Source organism: Chlorocebus sabaeus, chromosome 2 (assembly GCF_047675955.1).
Source record: "Chlorocebus sabaeus isolate Y175 chromosome 2, mChlSab1.0.hap1, whole genome shotgun sequence".
Lineage (NCBI taxonomy): Eukaryota > Metazoa > Chordata > Mammalia > Primates > Cercopithecidae > Chlorocebus > Chlorocebus sabaeus.
In genome coordinates this window covers 74,150,849-74,172,229 of record NC_132905.1, presented here as the reverse complement: position 1 = coordinate 74,172,229, position 21,381 = coordinate 74,150,849, and the positions used below count along the sequence as shown (strand labels likewise).

Sequence of the window (21,381 nt, the reverse complement as noted above, 5' to 3'; positions counted from 1 at the left end):
AAAACTGGGAAGTTTTACATAAAACCCAGATTTCTGGATTCTGTTGGAGGGGGGGATGAAAAAAACAACCAGAAGATCTGGCAATACTGAGCTAGGATTCCCATAAGACAACAATTGGCTGGATCTATGTAGTTTCTCTCCAACAAGCAAATAATATGTTCTTGTTTAACATAGTCCCCACCACTCCCTAATATTCTCCAATACTGGATCTGAGGGTCATTTGCTATGTATCGCCATATTTGCCATGATGTTTTACACTGTAGAGAAATACATTCTTTTTTGTAGAAAACTATGTTTTAATCAAGATCAGGATAATATAAAGAGATCTTAAAGTGGAAAAAAGATATTTCCTCATCTAGGTGAGAAACAATCATATACATTTAATGCTTTTTAATTTGCATTATCAATCTAGCCCTGAATCACAGGAAAATTCTCACTCTTTCTTGAAGTTTCATAAAGAAACATCAATCTCGTGAAAAGATGACTTTTTCTTTTTTTTCTTTGAGACAGAGTCTTGTCCTGTTGCCCAGGCTGGAGTGCAATGGTGCAATCTCGGCTCACTGCAACCTCCGCCTCCCAGGTTCAAGCAGTTCTCTTGCCTCAACCTCCCAAGTAGCTGGGATTACAGGTATGTGCCACCATGCCTGGCTAGTTTTTTGTTTTTTTGGGTTTTTTTTTTTTTTGTACTTTTAGTAGAGACGGAGTTTCACCATGTTGGCCAGGCTGTTCTCGAACTCTTGACCTCATGATCCACCCTCCTTGGCCTCCCAAAGTGCTCGGATTACAGGCATGAGCCTCTGTGCCCGGCCAGATGACCCTTCTTTAACCACATAATATTGACTGTGGGATAGGCCTTGGCATATAATAAATGAATGAATGAATGAGTTAGAATAGAAAATAATCGAATATCAACCCATTTCTCACATTGCATAAATCATGACGGTTCTGAGGAAGGCTCTCTGATATTTAGGTTGTAAAAGAAACGTGTATATTTTAAATCTCTGCAGGGATATTGACACCTCTCCACCAGCTGAGAACACCACACAAAATATGATGGATCGTTGTTTCCAAAAGATGCCCATTAGATTCTTTTATAATATCAACCAATAGGGACTTTGAAGGACACGTCCCAGGAATTTATGATTGACCTTGTCCTGTTCATTATTTTTTATTTAATCAAGAGCTAATAAAGACATGGATAATTTGCTTAACATATTTTTAGATGACAGTATTTGGGGAAAGAATGCCTCCAAGCTAGATTGCAGGTTCAGTTTCCAAGACCAGAATGTTAACCACACCACTGATGTAGTTTGTAGGTTCAGTCCACACCATAAATGGAGATTTAAAAAAATAAAATACAGGAAATGAGAGACATGACTCAAGAAGAGAACGCTTAAAAAATATGTGGGAAAAAGCCCAAAAGAAATGAATGGTGTCATATGGCCTTCAAGAAAACCTAAATAATGTTAAGGTATTAATAGACATATAGAATTTAAGGCTGGGCATGGTGGTTTATGCCTATAATCCCAGCATTTTGCTAGGCCCAGGTGGGATGATCATTTGAGCCCAGTAGTTCGAGAACAGCCTGGGCAATATAGTGAGAACTTGTGTCTGCAACAAATTAAATAAGTAACTGTGATGGTTAGTATTGAGTGTCAATTTGATTGGATTGAAGGATGCAAAGTCTTGTTCCTGGGTGTGTCTGTGTGGGTGTTGCCAAAGGAGATTATCATTTGAGTCAGTGGACTGGGAGAGGCAGACACACCCTCAATCTGGGTGGGCGTCATCTAATCAGCTGCCAGTGTGTCTAGAATGAAGCAGGCAGAAGTTGGAAAGAGCAGACCTGCTAAGTCTTCCAGCCCTTGTCTTTCTCCTGTGCTGGATTCTTCCTGCCCTCAAACATCAGACTCTATATTCTTCAGCTTTTGGACTCATGGACTGACACCAGTGGTTTGCCAGGGCCTCTTGCACCTTTGGTTACAGACTGAAGGCTGCACTGTCGGCTTCTCTACTTTTGAGGTTTTGGGACTCAGACTGATCCACCACTGGCTTCCTTGCTCCTCAACTGGCAGACGTCTTCTCATGGGACTTGACTTTATGATCGTGTGAGTCAAATTTCCTTAATAAACTCCCTTTCATATATACATATATTGTTTTAGTTCTGTCCCTCTAGAAAACCCTGACTAATACATTAGCCAAGCATGGTGGCATGTGACTGTTGTCCCAGTTGCTCAGGAGGTTGAGGCAGGAAGATCGCTTAAGCCTGGGTGGTAGAGGCTGCAGTGAACTGAGACCAACCACTGCCCTCCAGCCTGGGTGACAGAGAAAGAAAAGGAAGGAAGGAGGGAGGGAGTCGGCGGGGGGTGGGGCAGGGGGAAGGGTGGCGGAGAGAGAGAGAGAGACAGACAGAAAGAAAGAAAGAAAGAAAGAAAGAAAGAAAGAAAGAAAGAAAGAAAGAAAGAAAGAAAGAAAGAAAGAGAAAGAAAGAAAGCCCTTCTACATTGTGTACGTGTCAAACCTTTTCCAGTTGATATTTTCATTTCTTAGTATTGCAAATGTTGGTGTGCAGCTAAATGTGTATGGTGGTCGTGGTGGGGTGTGTGTGTGTGTGTGTGAAAAAGGCAATACAGGAATGGCAGAAGCAGAAATATTGAGTCAAAATCATGTCATAGGAAAAACATTACATAAACTGGGATTTATTAGCTTGCACAAATGATATGAAAACCATGCATAAGTTTAATTCAAAAGGATGATTAGGTTTAGAGTAATTAGATCTATTTCCTCTGTAGTTCTGAGAAGTAAAAGTAATATTAAAGAACAAAAGTTTAACATAAGAATTTTTTTTTTCAAGATGGAATCATCCCCTCACCTAAAATAAATAAACAGATAAAATAAACTGTCAAAGGGGAATTATTTGTTGTTACTGCCCTTTTCTTGCTCAATTGAGGCTTGGAGAAGTATCAGACTATATGATATTTAAGATCCCTCCCATCACTGGGAACTTGTTATTTGATGAAAATAAAAAATGAAAGAAAATGTCTGGTCCTCAACCTTTTAAATCCAGACACTTGATGGTTGTTACTACTTTACATCAGATCGACCTTACTTTCATGGAAAATTGTCATTTTTTGGCCACTCAGCATCCAAACGAACTTTCTCTTTCTGAGATATTTACTCTCATTACCTCCTGACAGACTTGGCCAATAAGATGTTCCTGCCTAAGACTTTGAATCTCGAATAGGGAACACAGAGAACATGAGCAACGAAGAATTATTCATAGCACAGCAGTGCTGACAGCATCGACAGTCTTGCGGTGCCAGCAGGAATCCAAGAGAAGTGTCCTACATAAATACTCTTAATCATTGACCATTTTATGAGGCTGGTTCAGCCTCGTAAAAATTTTGTATGCTTCTTCATACAATTTTTAATTGTGCTGCAAAAGTTAACCAGAGACAATTTCTGTTGCTTGCAGGCAGTAAGTTGACTAAGCAAAAAAATTCAGGAGAGATTATTTTATAGAAGTCAATGCAAAGGCATTAATTTATAAGAAGTAAAACTGCAAGTTCACTTTGCTGCCTTATAACCAGCATATTCTCTTACAAGAGAAGTCTCTGTGGCAGTTTGTGTTATGATCAGAAGATCTGGAAAAGATGGAATCTATGAGAGAGTTTTTTAAGACACAGTTACAATTGATCACAGGACCAAACACTAAAACTCTGATATATATATTTATTTTTATTAGCAAAGCTTTTATGCTATGGAGGAAAAAGAAAAAGAAATAAGAAATTCTGAGTTTCTCTAAACTTCTAGTATGTGGATGAGCTAAAAACTATGTCCTCTTGGATTCCTCATTTTAAATATTTCATAACAATGCATTATAATTGGTACATGTTAATATCGATTTTTTTCCTTTGCTGTTTCTGAAGTGGTATGAAGCACCCGTAACAAGATCTCCTTTTCATCCATTTAATTATTATTGTCCTATAATATACTTTTCAATACAGCAACTACTTTTTATGTTTTGGGAATACTTTTGCTATTGTTAGATAAAATCCTGTGGTTGATTGTTTGCCTCTAGAAGAAATTCAAAAGAATATAAAGCTTGCTAACAATAAATCATTACGGTCAGTGTTTTTTCAGTGTAGTTATTTATCTGAACTGCTCATGATGTGAACTTCTTTTAAAATTTGAAGAATTGCCCTCTCTGTCAAATACAATATTATTGTATTTTCACTGATTACATTAAGAATTAGGCAAGATTAAACATTTATTTTTGTGCCATCCTTATTTCTTAAGAACTTAACTGCTGTTGAATAAATAGTATGTGTGTTGGTTATTAAATGTATTCTAAATTCATGTAATAAGAATGTACATGTAGCATAGTGGGAAAAATGCAGGTTTTAGAATCATATACCACAGATTTATATGTTTCAGTTGTGCTGCTAATGTATTCTTTGACCTTATGTCAGTCAGCAAACACAACCGAAATCAAGTGGTAACTCTGTGTTCCTCCTTTGTGTAATAAGTATTTTTACATGTTTGAGATCAAATGATATTGTGTGTTAAAATTATTTATAAGCTAAAATATTTTATAAATAATAGCTGTACTTATTAAAAATTAGAGATTAATAAGTTGTTACATAAAACATACATAAGCGATCCAATGTTAGGAAAATATATTTAGCTTTCTCAAAATTTTATTTCATAAAGCAAAGTTTCCTATATTAACTATCCAGCTACCTGTTGTGTTTTTCATGATCATCACAAATGGATTCAGAGTGGCTACCATATAAGAACACTCATAAATTCTAGGAATGCCAGAAGTTCCTGTCCTCAACCATCTAATTGTATTCTTAAGATAACTTCACATATTATGAAGATAAATAACTAACGACGCAGCATAACCCATGGCAAATAGCAATCTGTCATGCAGTTAATGAGCATAATGTGGACAGAAGAGAAAATCACTGTTGCTTCTGTCCCTTGGAGCGGGTGAACTTCAGCTGAAACTTGAGGGAATAGTGTCCATTCTGTTTAGGGAGCATTGCTAAGAAGAGGGTGTTGCCAGCTATTTGTGTTTTTAAAGTCACTGCATGCATCTGTGGTAATTTGTTATGGCAACAATAGGAAACTCATACAAATTTTGACGTCTGAGAATTATATACTGCTGTAACAAGAATCTATAAAATGTCAAAGTGGCTTTGGAATTTGGCAGTGAGTGAGGCTAAGAGAATGTTGAAGGTCATCCTAGAAAAACTTACATTGTTTTGAACACATTGTTAGTAGAAATGTGGTGGTTAATGATTCTGCTAGAAAGGACTCAGAAGAAAGTGAAGAGAAGAGCACAGTAGAGAAGGCATAGACAGCATTAGAGCACACATGACTCATCATGAACAGACTTAGTAAAAATAGGGACATAAAAAGTGCCATTGGTGAAGGTTTAGAAGGAAATAAAAAACACATATTAAAAACTTGAGGAAAGAATCTCCATATTATATAGTGGTAGAAACTTAGCAAAGTTGTCCTACATTCAGGTGAAAAATAGAACTTGTAAATGATGAAACTGAATATGTAAGTAAGGATATTTCCAAGCAAAGGGTTGAAGAAGAAGCCTGGCTTCTTGTTTCTTCTCATAGTAAAATGTAATGAGAAAGAGATAAATTGAGAGAAGAGCAGTTTAAAGAAAAAGAAACCAAGACATAATGATTTTGGAAATTCTCAGTTTATTCAGATTGCAAAAGATATTAAAAATAGTACATTCAGTAACAGGGATAGATAATCTAAAGAAAAAGCCTAGGACATGGCTGTAATAACCTTCTGTTTTTATACCTCAGCAATTTGCTAATACCTCAAAAAGATCAAAAGAACTCAATATAAAAGGTTCTTTGAAGAGATTAGATTTCCTCAATCAAACCAAAGAGCATCTAGGAAGCTTAAGGTTACTGTCCCTCACATATCTCAGCAGAAGGCAAAAATAGAAGACTGATTATCTAAGAAAGATCTCTGAAAGAGTTTCATTTTATGGAGTGAACCCCTGTGGCATACATGGGAGACCCACTTGGTTCTTGAGAATTTTATATCAGGAGAAACACTGTCAGTCTGTACTGAAAGGAATAGGGAAAATATGAAATGAAAGAAGACTATTAAACCTCCAAACTTCTGGCAGGAAAGAAGCTTCCACAACCACTACTCAGTTGCAAAGATCTGCCACTTTTCATACACGTGAAAGGACTCAGAGGAGGAAACCACAGGTTTAGAAGGAAAAGCTGAAAGCAACATCATATTAGCCTTGGATCTAGGAACCTAATGGAGTTTCTCTAGCAGAATCTAGAAATGGCTTGGGACAAATGATTGTTTTTTTTTTACCTGCAACTTTCTCCCTCTTGAAAAGAGGAATGTCTGTAACTATTATCCTATGCCTGTCCTACCATCATCTTTCAGAAACAGATAACTTATTTTTTCATTTTCAAAGATCGACAATAAAGAGAAATTGTACCTCAGAATGGATTATACCCAGAGCTTTACTCATGCATAAATTCAATAATTCAGGTTATGTGATTTGAGGCTTTTGAGTGGGTGAGGTGACATTTTGGATGTTGAGTTGGTGCTGTAGTAAGTCCGCAATTCTGGGGAACTTGGTTTAGGTTAATGAATTTTGTAGGTGAGATAGACTTAAATCTTAAGAGTCTAGAAAGTGGAATGTGCTACCCAGCGTAATAATCCCCAATGATGTCCATGTCCTAGTTCCCAGAACCTATACATAGGTTGACGTATATGGCAGGTATGATTAAGATTAAATAATTTGATATAAGTAGATTATTGTCAAGGTGGTCCCAATCTCATCACAGGAGTCCTAATAAAGAGAAAACCTTTCCTGTTGTCAGTGAACCAGAAAGATCGCAGTGTGGGAAGAACTCTATTCACTGTTGGTTGCTTTAAAGATGAAAGGGGCCACAAGCCAGGAAATGTGGTTCGTTTCTAGCAGCTGGAAAAGGCAGGAAAGAGATTTTCCCCTAGATCTTCTGAAGAAATGCAGTCAGACTCATATCTGGATTTTAGCTCAGTGAAACTTTTGTCAGACTTCTGACCTATAGAACAACAAGGTAATAAATTGTAGTTTTATATGACTAATATTTTGGTAACTTCAATGGCAGTAACAGAAAACAAATGCATGTAAAAATTATTACATTTCTGTGTAATACATTTCTGTGAAATGACACAATGATTGGTCACTGGTAATGATGTATAGTGATTTGCGCACTGTAGGGCTAGCAGTAAAGTTTGTCCTTTAAGCAATTTCTTCCAGGTAATATACCCTGGTAATTAATATTTGAACCTTCTTGCCAGGGAACTGATATTATTTAACTAAATAAGGCCTGATATTTGAAATCCGTGTCTATCAGAACTATAGAAAGCAAGGAGTTTCTGGCTGTAGAGAGAGCTCTATGTATATAAGTCCTGGCTTACAAAGTCAAATGCATTTTTTACTAGAATTTTCAATTTTAAAAATTTGATAAATGTTGGTAAGGATGGCATCTGAATAATGTTATTATCTAGCCTATATTTCCAGTTACACATCTGTATTAGCTCATTTTCACACTGCTATGCAGAACTACATGAGACTGAGTAATTTATAAACAAAAGATGTTTAACTGACTCACAGTTCCACATGACTCGGGAGGCCTCCAAAAACTTATGGTCATGGCTGAAGGCAAAGGGGAAGCAAGGCACATCACACATGGTGGCAGGAGACAGAGAGAGAGAGAGAGAGAGAGAGAGAGAGAGAGAGAGAGAGAGAGAGGAGGGGGGTGGGGATCTGCCAAACACTTTCAAACCATCAGATCTCCTGAGAACTCACTCACTGTCATGAGAACAGCATGGAGGAATTGCCCCCATGATCTAATCACGCCCCACAAAGTACCTTCTTTAACACTGAGGATTACAGTTTCAAGACGAGACTGGGATAGGAACACAAAGGCAAAGTATATCAACATCTCAAATGCACCTTATACACCAATCATACTATAAACATTTTCTACTTCCCTGAACATACCTTGAGTTTCATGAAATTGCTCAGGTTGCAATCTCCATCGGAATTTGTATTGCTTATTTACTGGGTGAACACTTAATCACCTTTCAACATGTCCTTCAGGAATGTGCTCCCAGTGACAGCCTTTAGGGGCCCTTTTCCCCATCCTTGCCAACTATTTAAAAAGGCACCAGCCTCATTCTACCCATCTGCCTTTTCCTAGTCAGTAGAAACTACGGGGTGACTGTTCTTCAGCTTGTTCCCAGCAGTAGCATTGAGAGTTTTAATTAGGGATTTTTAAAAATACTAAAGCAAATATAAGTCATGGTCATACATGCATGGAAAACTCATTCTGGTCTGTCTGCGTATTTTCAAATGGGCAAAATGTGTGAGAAAAGAAGAGTAAGTATGTATCTGTATTGTGTGCACACACATAAGTGTTTTTTAAAGCAAAATCACAAGATTATGAAAAATATTTTGACATGATTAAGACACTGGCTTAAGCAAAAGTAAACATAAGAGAAAATTTATTTTTGGATGAAAAAATATAAACAGTAGGATTCTCCAGGGACAAATTATATGGCCAATTTTAATATTATCTTAATTAAATGTCCTTTGGTGTCATTCAGAAACAGAACACTTGGTTAGACAAGCCATTTCGTTGGCCCAATATGGCAATTTATTATGAAATCTTTCTAAAAGTTGAGCTGTAAACAGCAATGATGTGAAATATTAATTTTTTTAGCTACAACCAGAGGGATTAAGGTATTTACCAGAAAATCTATTATTAAAGATATGTCTGTATGCAGAAGTGAATTTTTAATAATTCAGTCACATTGATATTGTACTTTTTAAATTAAGGTTATGAATTATAGCAGCTGAAACAGACTGCACCATCTTAACAATCCTACTTTTAATCATTCTTAATTAATCATCAATTATAGCACTTGTATTTAAAAGCTATTGCTTAAATCTGATACCACATATTTGATAATCTTGAATATCTCCATATTACAATAATTAAATTGATTTCTACTCTTTAGGAATTTTATCAGTTTTCAGGATTTTTAAGAGAATGAAATATTAGCAAAAAATTAAGGAAAATGATTTGGCTAGAAGCTTGGTATGAAATAGACTTACTGAGGAGAAAAAAGATGATTTTTTTCTCAGTATCTCTTCCTTTACTAAATGCTAAAATAAATGCCTCAAGTCATTTTTGGCCTTGAATATTGTAACTGCCAAGATATATCTTCACATTTTAATTTATATTGTGGGGTACAATTTGCATACACTTTCCAATAATATCTTTTTAAAAAATTTCCCATAAAATAAGTACTGTAGAGGAATAAAATTTTCAAATTAATATGCATTCTTTTAAACAATTTTAAAGTATAATCAGTTGAAATTATTTGTTTAAAATGATTTAATGTATTAATTTAGTAATGTATTTATTTAGTAATATAGACTCAACAGATATTTACTATAGTAATTTTCTTAGTCTATCAGATTATAAACAACAGAAATTTATTTCTCACATTTTGGGAAGTTGAAAAGTCCAAATCAAGGTGCCATCAAATTTGGTGCCTTTGGTTCCTATCTTCTCACTATGTCTGCACATGGTGTAAGGCACAAGGGAACCCTCTATGGTCTCTTTTATAAGTAGTCCTATTCGTAAGAGCTCCACCCCTATCACCTAATCACCTCCCTAAGTCCCCACATCTAAATACCATCACACTTGGACTCAAGTTTTATTTTAGTGTATGAATTTTGAGGACATACAAACATTCGATTTATTGCATTAAGGTTGTGTTATTTGACATTGGGTGTTCCATGTTTTAGAAAGTATTAAAACAGAATTTCTTTAATGTATTAGATTTGTCTTTAAATTTTCTACAAGTTGTTTAGTTTGCAAAGATATATAGACAAATTTTATATTTTTTCCAGGAATAATTTCATAGGTGAGTACTAAATTTGTAAATCCAAAGACGAACAACACCTACATAAGATGTATCAAATCATTTGTTAATAATCTATGCTGATTTTTCTATAATAAATTAAGAATGGCATTGACACTCAGATCAAGGCCATATTCTCTATAAGTAATTAATATAAACAGAATCGTAGCAAAACTATGTTTTACAATTTACTACAATACATAAATTTTTCCCCAATTCAAATTTTTTCAACATGCATTGGACTTAATTGAAGGTCTTCATTACTTTTTTCTATGTTTTATTCATTCTTCACTCTTCCATAATAGTATTAATTGTGCAAGACTTCATAGTTGTGATTAAAAATCAAAGCATTTAAAGGTCGACAGAGTAAATGAAAGTCTATGTAAGCATCACTAACATGTTTTCTTACTCTTACTAGGATAATTTTCTTTTGTTTTGTAAGGCAAATGAAAGGATAGACATTTAGAAAAGTAAATTATGAGCTAGACCCCTTTCTGCCATTGTATATAATTCTTTTCATCACAATGTGAATAATTATTTTAATCTCTATTTTACTAAGGGGAATTCTGTCCTGCAAAATGTTCGCTGTTTGGCTCTAAAATGATATATACCAGAAGAAAGTGTGACTACAATCTGGGTCTCAGATCACTGTGAATTCTAGGCTCATGTGTTTTTAATATATCACCTTTAGTGAACTGATGAAATGTTTTAGAAGCAGGCTTAGTCTCTTATCTTTCATCGTGTTCTTCCCACAGAGGGGGGTAATGGCTCCTCTATATTTCATACAATGTAATAGGCTTCTAGATTAAAATAATAAAACTGACTCCAGAAAATAAAAGTTTACATACATTGAAACTGCTAAAGCATAATGCAAGGCATTTTGAGGATGGAACTCATCATTAATCCCAGATTATGACAATAATGTTAATTACAGGACAACAAAAGCATGTGCATAGCATAGACTTTAACAGTGGACTTGAAATCAAGAGGATGATAGAATCTCAGAGGGAAAAAATGGAGCATGGGATCACCCATTCCAACTTGTTTTAGTCTCCTGGTAGATAGTGCTAGAGCCTGGATGCCTGGATATTTGCTTTTCCAAGCTTTGACATGGTCCTTTTCCTGGGGCTGTTTTGTGTAAGGAGGGATGATATGAACATCTGGAAATTAGATGAACATCACCACATGCTGGGCGGGCACATCTTCTGGCACCTAATAATTCATATCAGCTCCAGAGGAAATTTTGTTTGAAACAGTTTTATTTGGAAAGACAATTTCCAATAATAAATTTTTTAAGTCCGTGGGCATACAACTATTACATTTGAAGCAAGCCATTCCATATACATTATGTTTAAATTATATTTTAGACGTATCAGAAAATGGCTAAGTTTCAATTCAACACATATTGTTTGAGTTCCTTATTCAAAAACAAAATGAAACAAACAGCAACTACAACAAGAAAAATGCCCAGAAGTTTCTTCGGAATAAGATGTGATTTATCTTAATGGCAAATAAGTTCTAAACTCTGTGCATATGTGTGTATTTCTCAATTGTCTCTTAATTACCTTGTTTTTCTTTTAGGAAAAAATAAAGATAAGAATGCCGTTTCATTTTACTTGATGAATGACTTGTCATTTCTTTCATTCATTCATGAAAATATTTGCTGGGGAGCTGTTAAGGGCAAAGTAAAGTTCAATGCCTTGCCTCTGATAAAGAAGGTCTAGACTTCATAGTTAAGGAATTAATAGAAAAGAGTAACACATAATACTGCACTATTCAATATGCTTTGTAAGATTTCCTGAAATAAATTTCTCCAATTTTATTGACGTAATTGCATGTTTCAGTTGAGGTGCTAATTCCTCTCTAATTTAGAAACTGTTGAACAAATGTTTAGATGGATATGGGGAAGAAATGCATACTGTTATTTTCTTCATAAATACTTGATTTGATTAGAACGAATGCTGTAAGATTATTTTGTTATACAAATACTTATAATGAACTATTGCTTTTGAATAGTTTTCAAAGTCTGAAGAAGAACATTTAAAATAAACAGAGGCAAAAATTGTAGAGGATATATACATAGAACACTGAAAAATAAAAGATTTTCTTAGGACTAGAAACCATAAAAGGCATATAAAAATGGGCCAGGTGCAGTGGCTTATGCCTGTAATCCCAGCACTTTGGGAGGCTGAGGCAGGCAGATCACTTGAGGTCAGGAGTTCGAGACCAGCCTGGCCAACATGGTGAAACACTACCTCTACTAAAAATACAAAAGAAACACCATCTTTACTAAAAATACAAAAATTAGCCAGGTGTGGTGGTGGGCACCTGCTGTCCCAGCTTCTCTGGAGCCTGAGAGAGGAGAAACGCTTGAACTCAGAAGGCAGTGGTTGCAGTGAGCCAAGATTGTGCCACTGCACTCCAACCTGGTAGACAGAATGAGCCTCTGTCTCAAAAAAAAAAAAACAAAAATATATATATATACACAAAAATAAGTTTGTACATACATACACATATATATGTTTATGTTATATATATGTGTGTATACATATACATATATATGCATAAATATGTATGGTCCTCTACTTATGATGGAATTGCTTTCAATAAACTGATGATATGTTGAAAATGCATTTAATGGCAATAAACTCATCACAAGGTCAAGATATTATAAATTGAACCATCCTAAGTTGGGAACCATCTACATTTTATAAGTTCAACAATGAGGAAAGTCTGATTGTGTATTTATTTAGGGAGAGAGAAAGAGAATGAATGATCACCACTTCCTAGGTTGCTTTCATTTGCACATTTGCCATTCTGTAATTATGTGTAGAGTGGCATATGATAGTTGAGATCTGTCCTCATATGGTCAATTCTGACTCCCCTTTTTAAGTTATAGTGTGTTGTAGGTTGAAATGTGTACCCCTAAAAAGATATGCTGGAGTCCTAACTCCCAGTACCTCAGAATGTGATCTTATGTGGAGGTAGGATCTCTACAGAGGTAATCAAGTTAAAATGAGATTACTAGGGTGGGTTTTTAATTGAACATGACTTATAAAAGGGGGAATTTTGTGTCTTATAAAAAGGAGAATTTTGGACAAAGAGACAGGCACCCACAGAGGTAAGATAATATGAAGCAACACAGGGAGAAGATAGTCATCTATAAGCCAAAAAGAGAGGCCTCAAAGAGCTCACTCCCTCACAGACCTCAGAAGGAACCAAGCCTGCTGACACCTTCATTTTGGACTTCCAGCCTCCAGAACTCTAAGACCATACATTTCACACATTTTTGTTGAAGCCACTCAGTTTGTGGTACTCTGTCATGGTAACCGTTGCAAACTGATACACTTTCCCTAGCACAGTCCTCCTCTACTCTAGAGTATTTGGAGTATTTCCAGCACAATGTTGGCACATGTCCCCTGCCTGGCCAAACAGAGCCTGCAGGCTGATAACTCCTCCCTAGGATTTATTTTGTGACTGCTACCTCTTCCCCTGGGGTTTTTATGCTGCAAAAAGGACACCCACAAGAAAGAAATCCTGGGAGGACAACTGATAAGGAGATTAGAGATAAGGAAGGGTGAACAGAAGTCAGGAAGAACAGAAGAAACCCAGTATTATCTGTCCTGCTGCTGCTTCTAACCAGGTTGAAGAGCCACACTTGGATTACTCAGCAATAAAGTATTATTGGCCCTTAGATTAAGCGAGTCTGAGCTGGGATTCAGTCCTTTAATTAAAATGTGCTTGATGGTTCTAACTAATACTTCATGTGATTGGTTAAGTGTCTTCCTTCTCCTACACTTAGGTATACACTCATATGCATACACACATACATACTAGCAATGCTATTTTGGGAAGAAAGACTCAGTTTGGGTTGGTTTGAATTTCTATAACTAGTCTTCATGGTCACATTTCAGAAGATACTATGAGAGCTGAAAGCTGCTCTCATTTTTTTGGTTGGGTTTTAAAAATTCCATTGTTTCTCACCTACTTATCTATGTAAGATGAACTCACTGTAAAGTTAATCAATACTATTGCTACATATGCTGCACTACTCAGTGAGCAGATGCTGATTAAGTGCTGCTCCCAGCCAAGTTGTATGCTCCAGAGAGTGGTAATAATTGGAAGTCAGTATGTAAAGCTAAGCTAGGGGGTGGGAGTGGGGGCTTGGGGGCGGGGGCTTGCTAAGCCATACCTGCACCAATGTGAATGGCCTAGGGCTCAGCCTAAACACTGGCAAATGATATATATGTATCATTTTGGTGGCCCCATACCCTGAACATCATGCTGTAAATATAGCATGATGTACCTTGCTGAGCTACCAGGAAGCAATATCCCATTGCAAAGAACTTCCTAGATTCTATATAGAGCTTACAAAGTAGTTGGCCGAACCTGGTAACAATTTTTGTCCTCGCTTTTATAAGAGAGAGCTGAACTTTGAGAAATTTTCTTCAGAGAGTTCTGTCCAATGCAGGAGATGTGGAGGGTGGCCATTTTTGCCTCAAGCCTAATGAGAGTATCGTCAATGCGACAACTCAGAGAGCTTGATAAGTGTTTCCCGAAATTGCTAGATGAGGCCAACTGATGTTGGGCTCTGCCTATCATATCTAACAGGTGAGGAAAAGGCAAGACAGCTGCTGATGTATGAATCAAAGAAAGTGAGATTGATCAAGGGAGGTCCACACTCCCAGCTTCAGCTACTGAAGGGGCATGTGTCTGTGTGTTCAGGAGGAATGCCCAAAGGGCAAACAGACTTGAGTAGAAACTCTACTAATACTGTCAGATGTGCAGGGCCTAAGAAAGAAGCAAGGGAGAGGCCAGAAAAGGGAGCATCTTTGACTCCAAGGGTAAGGAATGAAGACAAGAAGGATTCACAGGAGAAAAGTGGTCAGCTTCACACTGTTTTCAGGCCCAGAGGAGTAGGACACAAGCCCCTCCCCTTGCTCCCTGGATGCTGGCCTTTATGGGGGAAGAAACCTCGTTGCTACGCAGGAAAGTAAAAGAATTACAAAGTAGAGAAAGAGTAGTGTCGGCTGTACACTTGACTCTGACTGCCAGCTTCCCCCTCTGCAGCAGGTCTGAACAAGGAGAACGGATGAACCCTATCTTCAAAGTAGCTAATGTTTTAACTGTAACATGGAAGTGGGCATTTTTATAACCAAAGAACTTTTGATTACCTAAGAGTTGTAATATCAGAAAAGGAGTGTAAATATAAAATATATACTGCATCAATATAAAGGAACACTGGGAAACAAAGAAGAAAAAGGAAAAAAAAACCATTAAGCATAATTGTTTCATCTACTTAGGAGGAATTATCTGTCTATTCATTAGGTTGGTGCAAAAGTAATTTGTGCAAAACTAATTGAGGTTTTTGCTATTGAAAGTAATGGCAAAAATGACAATTACTTTTGCACCAAACTAATGCAATAATACACCATGGCTTCAAATATGGGCTTTATCCAAAAATAAGCCTGAATAGAAGAGATATCTAACAAATGTCTGTTGCATGATTATAGGTTCCTAATTAAATGAGATTATTTTAACTCTAAGCTTGATAAACCACTTATGTGTATATCTGTGGAAATATTTAACATAGTCATGAATTATATAATGACATTTTGGTCAACAATGTACTGCATATACAATGGTCCTATAAGATTATAAGCAAGCTGAAAAATTTCTTTCACTTAGTGACACAGTAGCCATGGTAATGTCCTACACAGTTCAATGCATTGCTCACATGTTTGTAGTGATGCTGGTATAAACAAACCGACTGGGCTGCCAGGCATGTATAAGTGGTACACACTATTATGTATAATACATAATGCTTGATAATAAATGACCATGTTACTGGTTTATGTATTTACTATACTTTTTATTGTTATTTTAGAGTGCACTTCTACTAATTAAAAAGAAAAACATTAACTGTACGACAGCCTCAGGCAGGAACTTCAAGAGGTTTCCAGAGAAGGCATTGTTATCAGAAGAGATGACAGCTCCATGCCTGTTGTTGCCCCTGAAGACTTCCCAGTGGGACAAGATATGGAGGTAGAAGACAGTAGTATTGATGATCCTGACCCTGTGTAGTCTCAGGCTAATGTGTGTTTTTGTTTTCTAGTTTTTAGCAAAAACAGTTTTAAAAGTAAAATTAAAAATGGAAAAAAGCTTATAAGGACATAAAGAAAAAATATTTTTGTACAGCTGTCAATGTGTTCATGTATTAAGCTGTTATTACAAGAGTTAAAAGTTAAAAAAAATTCATTATAAACAAAAAATGTTATAGTAGCTAAGTTAATTTAATATCAAAGAAAAATATTAATAAATTTAGTGTAGCCTAAATGTACAGTGTTATCTACAGTATTGTACAGTAATACCCTATGCCTTCATATTCACTGGCTAGTCACTCACTGACTTATCCAGAGTAACTTACATTCCTCAAAGTCTGTTCATGGTAGGTGCCCTGTTAGAGGTGTAACATTTTTTATTCTTTATACTTTATACTTAATGTACCTTTTCTATGTTTACATATGTTTAGATATACAAATAACAATGTGATACAATTGCCTACAGCATTTAGTACAGTAACATGCGGTACAGGTTTGTAGTCTGGGAGCAATGGACAATATACACATGTAGCCTCAGTGTGTAGTAGGCTGTACCATCTAGGTCTGCATAAGTACACACTAGGTTGTTTGTACACTATGTTACCTAACAAGACATTTCTCAGAATGTATCCTCATGACTAAGTGACACATGGCAGTACTTGTTTTTTCTTCCTTATTTTTCTTAATTTTAGGAAGTTCTCTTATTCTTAGAAAGCAAATTTAGTATATTTTGTGTCATATAATTGATATATATTAATTACAAACATTGTTATAAAAATAACACTTTAATTTTAAGCATCCTTCTAATGCGTGCTCGAAACAATTTTAGAAAATAATAAAGTATGGCAAATAAAATGGTGGGATTTTACATAGTTGCATGACTTTTGACCCGTGCTTAAACATTTTGTGCTCAGTTTCTTCATCATAAAATCTGGATAATAGTCACAACTACTTCATTAAGTTGCCTTGAGGATTAAACAGGTTCACATATAGAACATTTAGAATAGTGTCTATCATACAAAAAGGTGTTAGAGAAATGCTAGCTAGTATTAGTATAGCAATTATCTGCCTTATTATGTGTCTGCATACTTTACTAAAAAATACATGTTTTACTAACGAAGTGTGCTTAAGTGTTGATATATTTATACTAACAAGATTTTCATGAAGTGTAGGTGACATGGTTTGGCTCTGTGCCCCCACCCAAATCTCATCTCGAATTGTAGTACAGAGGTGATTGAATCAACGGGGTGGATTCCCCCATGCCATTCTCCTGATAGCCAGAGAGTTATCAAGAGAGCTGATGGTTTTAAAGTGTGGCACTTCCTCAGTCTCTCACTGTTTGTCTCTCCTGCCACCTCATGAAGAACGTACTTGCTTCTCCTTCACCTTCCACCAGGATTGTAAGTTTCCTGAGGCTTTCCCAGGTATGCAGAACTGTGAGTCAATTAAACCTCTTTACTTTATAAATTACCCAGTCTCAGGTATACTTTATAGCAGTGTGAAAATGGGCTAATACAGTAGGTGACAATTACTGATGATTTAAGGACTACAACAATTGTTATTCTTATACCTATTTCGGCATAGTAAATATTTTCTGACTCACTCATAAACTAAAATAGGAATTAGAGAAATACTGCTTAACCCCATGAGAACAGTTTAATTAAAACACAAACAGGATGTGTAGATTAATGACCACTAACAAAAACATTGTTTGCCTAGTTAGTTAAAAATGGAATGTAAAATAAGCAAAGAGGATTAAGATGCTTAATATTATACAAATAGAATTCTTTCAAAATGACAAAAATGTCAGAAAATATGTTTTAAATTTTATTTTTTAAAAAATCATCACTAATTTCCTTTTCTCTATAAAATGTTCCCTTTTAAATTGTTCAAGAAGCCACAAAGCAAACTGAATACTTAATATACACCCTGATTTATTTGTACTTTTAAAAAAGTTCTTTATATTTAAGGATAATTCTCCTTTTATAACCTGTGGTCTCTTATTTTTAATACATAATTTTGATCACTTGTTTTTAAAAAATACTAAACTTTTAAAACATATAATCTCTTAACCTGATTATAATAAAAAAAAAGTTTTGATAGCTTGGTCTGGTTACTGGAAATTTAAACTGTGCTTTTGTTTTTTTCATGCCATTTCCCTGTGACCTGATTTTTGGCGTGTATGCAAATACTCAAGACCTATAAAACACATATGTCTTGAGATTCGGTAGCTGCCTGCTCCAAGAGGGAAAATAATTTAGGAATACCTGTTTCAATAATCACATTCATGGAGTACAGTGACACAGAAACCAAGTCTCACTACCTTTTCATGTATTCTAGTTCTTTCCAAAGAGATATTTTGTAAAACTACATAAAAAGCAACTTATATGACTGATATTTCCATCATTGAAGAGGATATGACAATCTCAACTATGAGCTCTGAATCCTCCACCAGTCTTCTTCTGATCCCAGAAGTGGTAAAAGGAGATAAACACACAGGACAGACGTCATTAGTATCCAGGTGCTATTGTCTCAATATTTGTGCCCCTCCAAAATTCATATGTTGAAACCCTACTCCTCCAAGGCGTTAGTATTAGGAAGTGAGGCCTTTGGGGGGTCATGATGTTATGAGGATGGAACCCTCATGAATTTGAGATTAGTGCACTTCACAAAGAGACCCTAGGGAGCTCCTTGGACACCGCTGGAAGGCTTCTATGAGAGAAATGAGCCCTCACCAGACACTGAATTTGCCTGTACCTTGATCTTGGACTTCTCAGTCACCAAAACTGAGAGAAATAAATTCCTCTTGTTTATAAGCCACCCAGTTTATAGTATTTTGTTATAGCAGCTCTAATGGACTAAGACACCAGAGCTGTGCAATCTGTTTTTGCAATCTTAATAGCACAAGATTCCACAATGCCTTTCACATATTCTAGTGGTTGAATACCTTCTTCTCCAAGCTGCTTTTCCCTGGACTTTCTCCTATTTTGTTGACTTTGGCTTTTAATCTTACCACTCTGATGATGTGGGGAGTACAGGAAAACAAACCACCAAACATCCAAGAAGAAATTTCTTCTTAAGCCCAAACAGTAGCCTCAGTCACTCTATCCATATCTCCCTTCTCTGAGATCCTGCCTATCTATCTCAACCTCCAGCCTTTCGAGGCAGAAGCTTTACTTACTGCAATGAATCCTCAGGGCCAGGATTCCTGCACCAGCCTCATGGATGAATTGCAGGGAAGAAAACAAGGAAGAGAATCACAAAGGAAATCTCAAAGAAAAAGAAACAGGAACTAAGAAAAAAGTTCCACCCATGAAAGGTAAACTTTTTCTAGCTCTTTTCAATTCAAATACATCAGGATGTTTTGAAAGAAAATACAGTTAACCAGACAGGGAAAATGAAATCTTTCCTTTATGTCACAGTTTAGAAAAGTAACTACTATAACACACTGCATCAGAACAAATACTTTTATAGACTTCATAAGTAGTAAGTAGAGAGTATTAGAACAATATTAAATAATCTCTGAGATTATTACCTGTCCAGTATCCTTTCTTATTTCTTTTGGAAATACTGGTCCTAATTATTGAGAAATCAATGCCTCTCACCCCCAGGACATCTGGTTGGCTGGTACCGCCCCCGCTCCCTGTGTGTCCCTCATCTCCTGATGACGGAGGCAAAGCAGAGCAGATGAACACATCAGCATGGCCACGCTCATCTTAGGCTCTTTGCTAGAACTGTACAAAAGGAGGTGTTTGTTTTTCCCTGATGTTATTATGTTGGGAACACATGAGCCAGGAGCTTCTCATGCCATTTTGTGAAATACTGTCTTAAGAAAGAGCCAATGAATGAGGAAAAATTGATCAGAAAGTGAGACTCTGGATGCTGCCATAACAAATATCAGCCCAGGACCAAGGGTTCTTAATTGTGTGATCCCATATATTCCCTTTATTTTTAAAAATGTATAGAACATTTGTGCCTAAGACTGAAGTAAGATTTCTATCACTAAATGAGGGTCCTGACTGATATGGTCACACATTCCAATGGAATTTTGTTTAATATTACAAGAGGCAAAGTCAAATTGGTTAACAATTATTTGAAGCCAATGATACAGTATATTTTATTTTCTTATATTAAGTTTGGTAAATACTATTAGCAATATGGAATGTATTTTTAAATAAGTTGGAAGATTCTGTTCCTTTTATATTTGAAAGTAAAAGCAGCATAATTTTATATCTGTGGTTCATAATAGTTTCCTGTTTTTCAACCTGCCCTTGGTTTTCAAAACAGTCTGTTCATTTCCTTCAGGTAACTACATTTGAAACAATCCATGAAGCTATCAAGATGACAGCACTACTTGTTTGATAATTATTCCTGTAGAAATCACGTCATGACTTTTTTCAGCATTTTTTCTTGAATTTTCACAAAAATAAGCATCCTGTGACATTTTATGTTCAGAAAAAAAATTCAAATTATTTTCAAATATTTTGAAATTGGCAAAATACAAAAAGACATTTGCCAACGTTGCTTAAATTTTTAAATGTGTGTGTTTTTTATGGAAACTTCATCCTTATGTTTCTCGTTCATTTACAATTAGCTGATGACAATGTTTTGTAAGGGTTTGATATCAGTTATTTTCAAAAGTATCATTAAATAATTTATTTTTAACTATAGAAAGTTGAAAAAACATTATTTGTTTACTCTTTGTAGATGTAAGTGGCATATTGTTAGAAGACTAATCAATGTTTACAGCTTTTTATATTCTTTATAAAACTGCTAAACAGTTAAAGTAATAGGAATAACAGTAGAAGAAGTAATCAAAGGAAGACAGAACAATCTAAATGAGAGAGGGGAAAAAATGGGAAAAAATATACAATAAAAGGAAACAGCCAAATGATCCAGCCTCAAAGACAATTCTCCTAAATAATGCATGCTGTACAACCTTGCAAATAAATTGGTTTTATATTTTCAGATGTGGAATATGAAGAATTTCTAGTCATACAATGGAGAGCAAGTACAGTCGACTCTCATACTACAGGGATTTGAACTGTGCAGGTTCACTTATATGCAGATTTTCTTTCCTTCTGCCAAGCCAAGACAGTAAAGCCAACCCCCTTTCTTCCTCCTCCTCCTCAGCCTACTCTACCTGAAGACAATGAGAATTAAGACCTTTATTCACTTAATCAATGTAAATATATTTTCTTTTCCTTATGATTTAGTTAACTTTTTTTGTCTGGCTCATTTGTTGTAAGAATGCAGTATATTACATATATAGCATAAAAATCAGTGTTTATCAACT

The 21,381-nt window shown here is 35.7% G+C and overlaps 2 long non-coding RNA genes across 5 annotated transcripts in view; one reads left to right on the top strand and one right to left on the bottom strand.

Annotated features, from left to right (window-relative positions):
* Positions 1–21,381, bottom strand: part of LOC103217630 (uncharacterized) — a 549,839-nt gene that overhangs the window by 389,408 nt on the left and 139,050 nt on the right. The window lies entirely within an intron of this gene.
* Positions 1,594–20,759, top strand: LOC119621447 (uncharacterized). The gene is made up of 4 exons (XR_005237996.2): positions 1,594–2,105; positions 15,872–16,029; positions 19,283–19,404; positions 20,391–20,759. It is a non-coding gene; the product is annotated as an uncharacterized lncRNA (long non-coding RNA).